Consider the following 8,150-nt stretch of genomic DNA (forward strand, 5'->3'; position numbering starts at 1 on the left):
TGAAAAGATCCTGATGCTGGGAGGGATTAGGGGCAGGAGGAGAAGGGGATGACAGAGGAAAAGATGGTTGGATGGCATCACTGACTCAATGGACATGGGTTTGGGTGACTCCGGGAGTTGATGATGGACAGGGAGGCCTGGCTGCTGCAATTCATGGGGTCGTGAAGAATTGGACACGACTGAGTGACTGAACTGATTGACTGACATATATACTTTTTCATATTATTTTCTTCCCCCTCCCCACTGGAAAATTATTTTATTGAGATTCTACCAGCTGTACAATCTGTTTCATTAGGCCCCTTCTTCCTTTGCAATTCAGTCCTTGTCAAGTGGCCCTGTGAAGGCTTTCTTTTCCTCCACAGTCTGGAAGCTGCCATGGCCAAATTTGGAGGTGGTGTCAATAAACTTGAGTTCGATCTCCAGGACTTGCTCAGAGTGAGCACTTGCTACTTGGTTCCCACCACACAGCCTTTGCGCATGACAAAGTCATTGGTCACTTCACCGTGGTGGACGAAGCCACCTAGAGGGTTGATGCTCTTGTCAGACAGATCATAATCAGTAGAGGCATTTTTCTTGATCAGTTTGCCATCCTTGATGAGGTAGCCCTGGCCAATCTTGTAGATCTTGTTGACCTCAGTGCAGTGATGGTATCCTTCCTGCCTCGCCCAAGCCACAGAGAAGGTCACCCGGGCAGGATGCCATGCCCCAATACAGGCAACCTTGCACAACCCTCAGTGGATCTTATGGGGCAACTTCTTAATGTGCCAATGGCTGGTGACCCCTTTGTAGTCTTTGCCCTTGGTCACCCCAATGACCTCAATCGTTTCATCCTGGCCAAACACTTGGTTCACAGGGACCTGCTGCTGTAACCTCTCATGGGGCCAGTCCACTTTTTCAGCCACAGTGCCTCCATTCACCTGAATCTCCATGAGGTGGGCCTTCTTCTGGCACAGAGGAAGCAGGAGCATCTGGGTGAGGGTGATAACATGGATGACCTGGCAGTACTTCTTCATGCTACTGAAGTCCCTCCCAAGTTGCTTCTTGCCATCTACGTCCTGCCACTTCTTGCAGTATTTGGTGAAGGCCTTCTTCTTAGATTTATGCCAATTCTTATAGAAGCTCCTTTTGCACTCATCACTGATATGCTCAACAAAGATGGTCTTGATGGTCCAGAGGCCTTGGGGTGTTTCCACATAGACCATGATGCCCTAGTCAACATGGTGGAGTTTCCATGATGGTCACAGCCTTCACAACTTCCTTCTTGTTCACTTTGGACCCTGGCCTATTGACTTCCTTCTCAATGTGGGTCATGCCAGCCTGTAGCCGAGGAAGGTGGTGAGGAGCAGGGGCTTGGAAGAGTCATCCTTGGGGAAGCTCCTCACCTTCCCATGGTGCCGGCTGCTGTGCTTCTGAGGCAGGAAGCCCAGGGACCTGTGCCTGGGAGCAGAGAACTCCCTGTGAGACATCCTGCCTGTTGGAAGATACTGGTAGAGCTTGTATTACTTTCCATTATGGTTTATCACAGAATATTCAATAGAGTTCCTTGTGCTATATAGTAGGACATCATCGTTTATCCATTCTGTATATAATACTTTGCATCTGCTAATCCCAAACTCCCAATATACCCCTCCCCTACCCCCAGCCCCTCATAACCACAGGTCTATTCTCTGTTTCTGTGAGTCTGTTCATAGATAAGTTCATCTATGTCATATTTTAGATTCCACATGTAAGTGTTATATGGTATTTGTCTCTCTGACTTATTTCACTTTGTATGATAATATCTAGGTCCATCCATGTTGCTTCAAATGGGATTATTTCATTCATTTTTATGACTGAGTTGTATTCCACTGTGTATATGTACCCCATCATCTTTATCCATTCATCTGTCAAAGTTCATTTAAGTTTTGTCTGTGTCTTGGCTATTGTGAATAGTGCTGCTGTGACTGTAGGAGGGCATGGATCTTTTGGAATTAGAATTTTGTCCAGGAGTGGGCAAAAAATAATTGTTTTTAAATTATAAAAGTTTGATAACACATTTATAGGAGACTTGGAAAACAGAAACTGGTTACATATAGTTCCATTACATATTACAATTTTTTAAGTAAATAAAATAAGATTTTTTAGTTGGAGTTTCAATATCAAACTCACACAAATTAATAGAATGAATATACAGAGAAGTAGAAGGATATAGTAGACCTAAAAACACTGTTACCCAATCCAAATAATTAAGATTTATATAATTTTCACACAACAGTAGGGTGCAAATTCTATTCAGCATTCCATGGATTATAAACTTGGAGACAGTGGAACATATCCAGGGACATAAAACAAGGTGCAAAAATTTCATGGTCTAAAGGTATTTCTAGTATTTTGAAAAACTTCCATACTGTTTTCTGTAGTGGCTACATCAGTTTACATTCCCACCAACAGTGTAAGAGGGTTCTGTTTTCTCTACACCCTCTCCAGCATTTATTGTTCACAGATTTTTTTTTTTTTTGGATGGTGGCCATTCTGACTGGTATGATGTGATACCTCATAGTATTTTTGTTTTTCATTTATCTAATAATTAGCAATGTTGACCATCTTTTCATGTGCCTGTTAGCCATCTGTTTGTCTTCTTTGAAGAAATATCTACTTACGTCTTCTACCCATTTTTCAACTGGGTTTTTTTTTTATTGTTGCTGTTGAGCTGCATGAGCTGTTAGTATATTTTGGAGATTAATCCCTTGTTGGTCACATCATTGGCAAATATTTTCTCCCATTCTGTGGGTTTTCTTTCTCATTTTGTTTATGATTTCTTTTGCTTTGCAAAAGCTTTTGTTTAGTAAGGCCCTATTTGTTTATTTACTTATTTTTCTTTTATTTCTATTGCCTTGGGAGATTGACCTAAGGAAACACTGGTATAATTTATGTCATAATATTTTGCCTGTATCCTCTTCTAGGAGTTTTACAGTATAGTTTTCTGTTTAAGTCTTTAAGCTGTTTTGAATTTATTTTTGAGTATGGTGTGAGAGTATGTTCTAACTTTTTTGATTAACATACTGCTTGCTGTCTAACTCTCCCAACATCATTTGCTGAAGAGACTGTCTTTTTTTCCATTATATATTCTTTCCTCTTTTGTCAAAGATTAATTGACTCTAGGTGTGTGGGTTTATTTCTAGACTCTATTCTGTTCCATTGATCCATATATCTGTTTTTGGGCCAATACCATGCTGTTTTGATTACTGTTGCTTTGCAGTATTTTCTGAAGTCTGGGTAGATTATGCTTTCAATTTTCTTCCTTTTCCTCAGGATTGCTTTGGCAATTCTGGTTCTTTTATGGTAAATTTGGGGATGATTTGTTCTAGTTCTATGAAAGAGGTAATTTGACTGAGGGATCTCAATAAATCTGTAGATTGTTTTGGGTAGTGTGGCCCTTTTAACAATATTATTCCCAGTTTAAGAGCATGGGTTATTGTTCCATTTCTTTGAATAATTTTCAGTTTTCTTTATTAATGATTCATAGTTCTCAATATATAAGTCTTTCACTTCCTTGGTCAAGTTTATTCATAAGTATTTTATGATGCAATTTAGGTGTTTTTTTTTTTTTTTTATTCTCTCTCTGATATTTGATTGTTAGTATAAAGAAATGCAGCCAATTTTTATATATTAATCTTGGTAATATACAATTTTCTACTGATCATTATTTTTCTTTCTCCCTTTTATCTTTCAAGTCTGAAACCTGCCGATAAAAGTATGTTTGATACTGTTTTAACATTTAGTTGAAATAAGATTTGAATGTCAGAAAAAAAAATTAGAAAGCAAAACTTTAAATAGCTTCTTCAGCTAAAAACCATGAGTACTCATGTGAAATTGTACCTTCTGAAATTTTGTCCAGTGGGTAATCTTGCCTTCCCTAAAAACACATGAAGTGAATTTCCAAGGAGAAAGTACATTTGCTTTTACTGCTGGAATGTTGAGTTTATGAGTCAAATGGAGTCACTCAGCAAAAATAAACAGCAGCATAATGATGATTACAAACAGCCTTATGTTTGTGTACCTCTGCCTTGCTGCAGCTCAAGGCCTTTCACAGACTGTCTTTCCAATCTCCTTCGTATGTGTGCCAAAGACAGAAGCAGATAAGGACTAACTTCGAAGTATGCATGTGAATAAAATCACTGACATAAACCAATGACTAATTTATCTTAGGCTACATTTCAACTCAATGCCAAATCTCAAAAAAATCCTGACATTATGAGTTTCAGTTTTACTACCTGAACACAAGGAAAATGCTTTCCTTTTTTAGCTATTTCTGAAGTTCAGCATTGTTGGAAAGGAGGCTAGAAGGCACACCGCATGGTGGTGTGATGTTTGATCATATCTGCATCAGTTCAGTTCAGTTCAATCGCTCAGTCGTGTCCTACTCTTTGCAACCCTATGGACCACAGCACGCCAGGCCTCTCTGTCCATCACCAACTCCCGAAGTTTACCCAAACTCATGTCCATCGAGTTGGTGATGCCATCCAACCATCTCATCCTCTGTCATGCCCTTCTCCTCCTGCCCCCAATCCCTCCCAGCATCAGGGTCTTTTCAGATGAGTCAGCTCTCCTCATCAGGTGGCCAAAGTATTAGAGTTTATCAGCTTCAACATTAGTCCTTCCAATGAACACTCAGGACTGATCTCCTTTAGGATGGACTGGTTGGACCTCCTTGCAGTCCAAGGGACTCTCAAGAGTCTTCTCCAACACCACAGTTCAAAAGCATCAATTCTTCGGCGCTCAGCTTTCTTTATAGTCCAACTCTCACATCTCTACATGACTACTGGAAAAACCATAGCCTTGAATAGACGGCCTTTGTTGATAAAGTAATGTCTCTGCTTTTTAATATGCTGTCTAGGTTGGTCATAACTTTCCTTCCAAGGAGTATGTGTCTTTTAATTTCATGGCTGCATATCTGCATCAACTCCCTGTAAAATCACCCTAAAGCAAAGTGAAGGTACTCTTCATTTCTTCAGAAGGTATAGAGCATCAAGAAGATTTTTTCCAAAATGGCTTATTTGACTCAGCAGCTTCATGAAATATGTTCATTTTATTTTAAATTCCCTGTAGCCTACAAAAGAAAAGGAATTACAGAGATTAAGGCTGAAAGGAACATTGAAGACCTCCTTATTGAACTCTCAGATTTTATACATTGGATCAGTCTGGTGATATTGCTTGTTGAAGCTCACATCTTGAGTATTCTTTTTAGTGCACTTTCAGTCATGCAGAGCTTTATGCCATTGCTCTTCTCAGCCTTTCAGAGTAAAGAGGAGTGTGCTTCTCCATGCAGCTGTCATTCTTTTTTTTCCCCTAATTCTTTGGCTTGTTCCTCTCATTTTCTCTATTAGTCTTTATATAAATATCTCCTCAAGTAGTAACCTAGAAAATATTTGGAAAGTCACCAAAGAACTTGAAATTCCTCAAAATTACCTCTTGATCACATCTGTCCTGGGAGCCCATCTGATCCTCTTCCTGAAGGTCTGTGGGGGAAATCATAGCTTATCTCTCATATTAAAAACATTTGTTTTGTTTTAATTTAACAAATACAGTGTTGTTAATCCTTCAAGCATAAAATATTCCCAACTTTTTATATCTTCACTGTCCCCAAACTGTCAAGCTGATCATAAACAGCGTCCCTTACCCCTAAGTGACAGTAAGACATAGAATGTTATAGAAATTGAAATAGCAATGGTGTACTGTGTGTTATAAGTTACTTCAGTTGTGTCTAACTCTTTGACACCATGGACTGTAGCCCATCAGACTCCTTCATCTATGGAATTTTCCAGGCAAGAATAGTGGAGTGGGTTGCCACTTCCTTCTCTAGGGAATCTTCCTGAGGGATCCTCCCTTCTCTACTGAGGGCTGTGAAAACAATAGCTATAAATTGAAAGAAATTCAAGTAGGAAAGGTAAATCTGATTGCCTTTTGCATAATTTCCACTTTCTTTTCATACTTATAAGATGATCATTTACTTCCCCTTTAATAGTATTCACTCAGAAAAGTGCTACTCATCCCATGGTATCCAAAAGGATTATACTGTTTCTTCTAACACGTAGAGTTTTTTTGTTTATGTTGTTTGTTTTGTATTATAAGTGAAATAATGATAGCTTTTCTACTCTGTTAAATCTGTACTCTGTTCAGTAACCTGTGCCTGGGATGTCATGACATTGTAGATGAGAAGCACACAGCACAGAATTTTGTTCCAGAACTTCCTCGTATGTCTACCCTTGGGAGCCAGGATTCTTTCCAGATAGGACAACTAGTGTCAGAGGAGCGAATTCATTATCCTAGTGCTGAGTATGAATTGCACTGACTGTATCATCACAAGCATTCTTTAACAAAATAGTTATCAAGCTTTCAGAGATGAACTTGAATATACTGAGCTTCTCCCAGTGATATCCAATGACTGTGGCTTCCCATTGCTTTATTAGCCAGCAAATGTATTGATATTAACAAGGATACATTTTCTGCTTCAAATGATAGTCATTATTATTACTATTTGGCTGTTCTGGGTCTTTGTTGCTGTGCATGGGCTTTCTCTAGTGGTGGAGAGTGGGGGCTACTTTCTAGTGGTACATGGGCTTCTCACTGCAGTGGCTTCTCTTATTGTGAAGCATGGGCTCTAGACATGAGGGCTTCAGTGGTTGTGGTTCCCAGGCTCCAGAGCACGGGCTCAGTACTTAGGGCACATGGGCTTAGTTTCTCTGTGGCCTGTAGGATTTCTGGACCAGGGATCGAACCCATGTCCCCTGTATTGGCAGATGGATTCCTATCCACTGCATCACCAGGAAAGTCCCCAGTAGTCATCATTATTCACATGTGGCTATTTTCTGTTGTAGGCTTGATTTCAATGCTGAGTAGCTCCTTCCTGATACATACACATCTTAGAATACTTATCTGACTCTCTGTCCCCTCCAATCCAAAGTAACATTTTCAGTGAGAAGTGATTCTGGTAATTATATGCTTCTACTCCTGTGTCTGACTCCAGAATGAACCCCACAGATGGATTACACACCAGGATTTAGTGCCTTTTCAATGGAGACAAGTTTCAGAGTGTACTATTTGACTCAGACTTCAAAAGCAAAAAAAAAAAAAAAGAAGAAGAAGAAAAAATTCTAGTGTTTTTGTATTTCCATCAAGGGCAACAATGCATATAGCACACTGGTAGTGCTTTCCACTAGAGTTGATGTTTAAAAAGTTAGTTAAAAAAAAAAAAAGTTAGTTAAAAGTAGCTTTTCCACAAATCTATCAGAATCTATACATCCTATTTACAAGTATTCTTTCCCTTATGTCTGATTTTCATCAGAATCTTCACATATTTTTAAAACAAAAATAATAATAAAAATATATTTCCCATAGCCTATAGGAATTTATAATATTACACATGATGATTTTTAATATTCATGTTACAATAGAAATGTAATTGAATGTCAGGATTCATGTATAAAATTAATAACTAAAATAGGTTATATTTGATACTGGGCTATTTTAATTTAGAAAAACAGTTGTGGAGATTGTGAGTAGTTACTTAATAATTTGATTGCTGTCCCCTGTAAGCCAGAAATAGATATTTCTTATCCTCTGCTTCATACAATTGTTTTCCACTCATGAGATGTGCCAAACACTTGTGAAAATATCGTATTTTCCTTGTCCTGTATGTATTATTTCTTGGATAAGAGACACATTCATTTATGTAACAAACATACACACACATTGGTTCTTCCCTTAGCAAAAGGCTGGTTGTGTGACTTAGACCCAGCCCTTCAAAGTACCCCAGACTTAGCATCTTTCTCTAGTATATACAACAGAAGAAAATTTGTCTTTTGAGGCTGCTTGTGTTGGGTTGGATTTCTACAAGATCAGATTCTAAGGCATACATTTAAAAGAAATTAATTTATTTGAGAGGTTATCCAAAGAAACACTGGTGGGGTACCGGGAATGATCATGAAAGGAAAAAGAATCATTTGAGGGTGTGCAAATGAACAGGTGATAGCTTTGGGAAATGGAAGCTCAATCCCATTGAGAACTTCTTGGCAACAGTATAAAACAAATCTTGAAGTGAAGGGTTGCTCCAGGGCTGTTAACTGCTCCATACTTCCAGGCTTCCCTTGCTCCAGCTGCCACAGAAGGCC

At 38.8% G+C, this 8,150-nt stretch overlaps 1 pseudogene; it reads right to left on the bottom strand.

Moving 5' to 3' along the window:
• Positions 1 to 291: 291 nt before the first annotated feature.
• LOC133048842 (large ribosomal subunit protein uL3-like) lies at positions 292 to 1,466 on the bottom strand (annotated as a pseudogene).
• Between the last annotated feature and the right edge of the window lie 6,684 nt (positions 1,467 to 8,150).

This window comes from Dama dama, chromosome 29 (genome assembly GCF_033118175.1).
Source record: "Dama dama isolate Ldn47 chromosome 29, ASM3311817v1, whole genome shotgun sequence".
NCBI classification, from domain to species: Eukaryota; Metazoa; Chordata; class Mammalia; order Artiodactyla; family Cervidae; genus Dama; species Dama dama.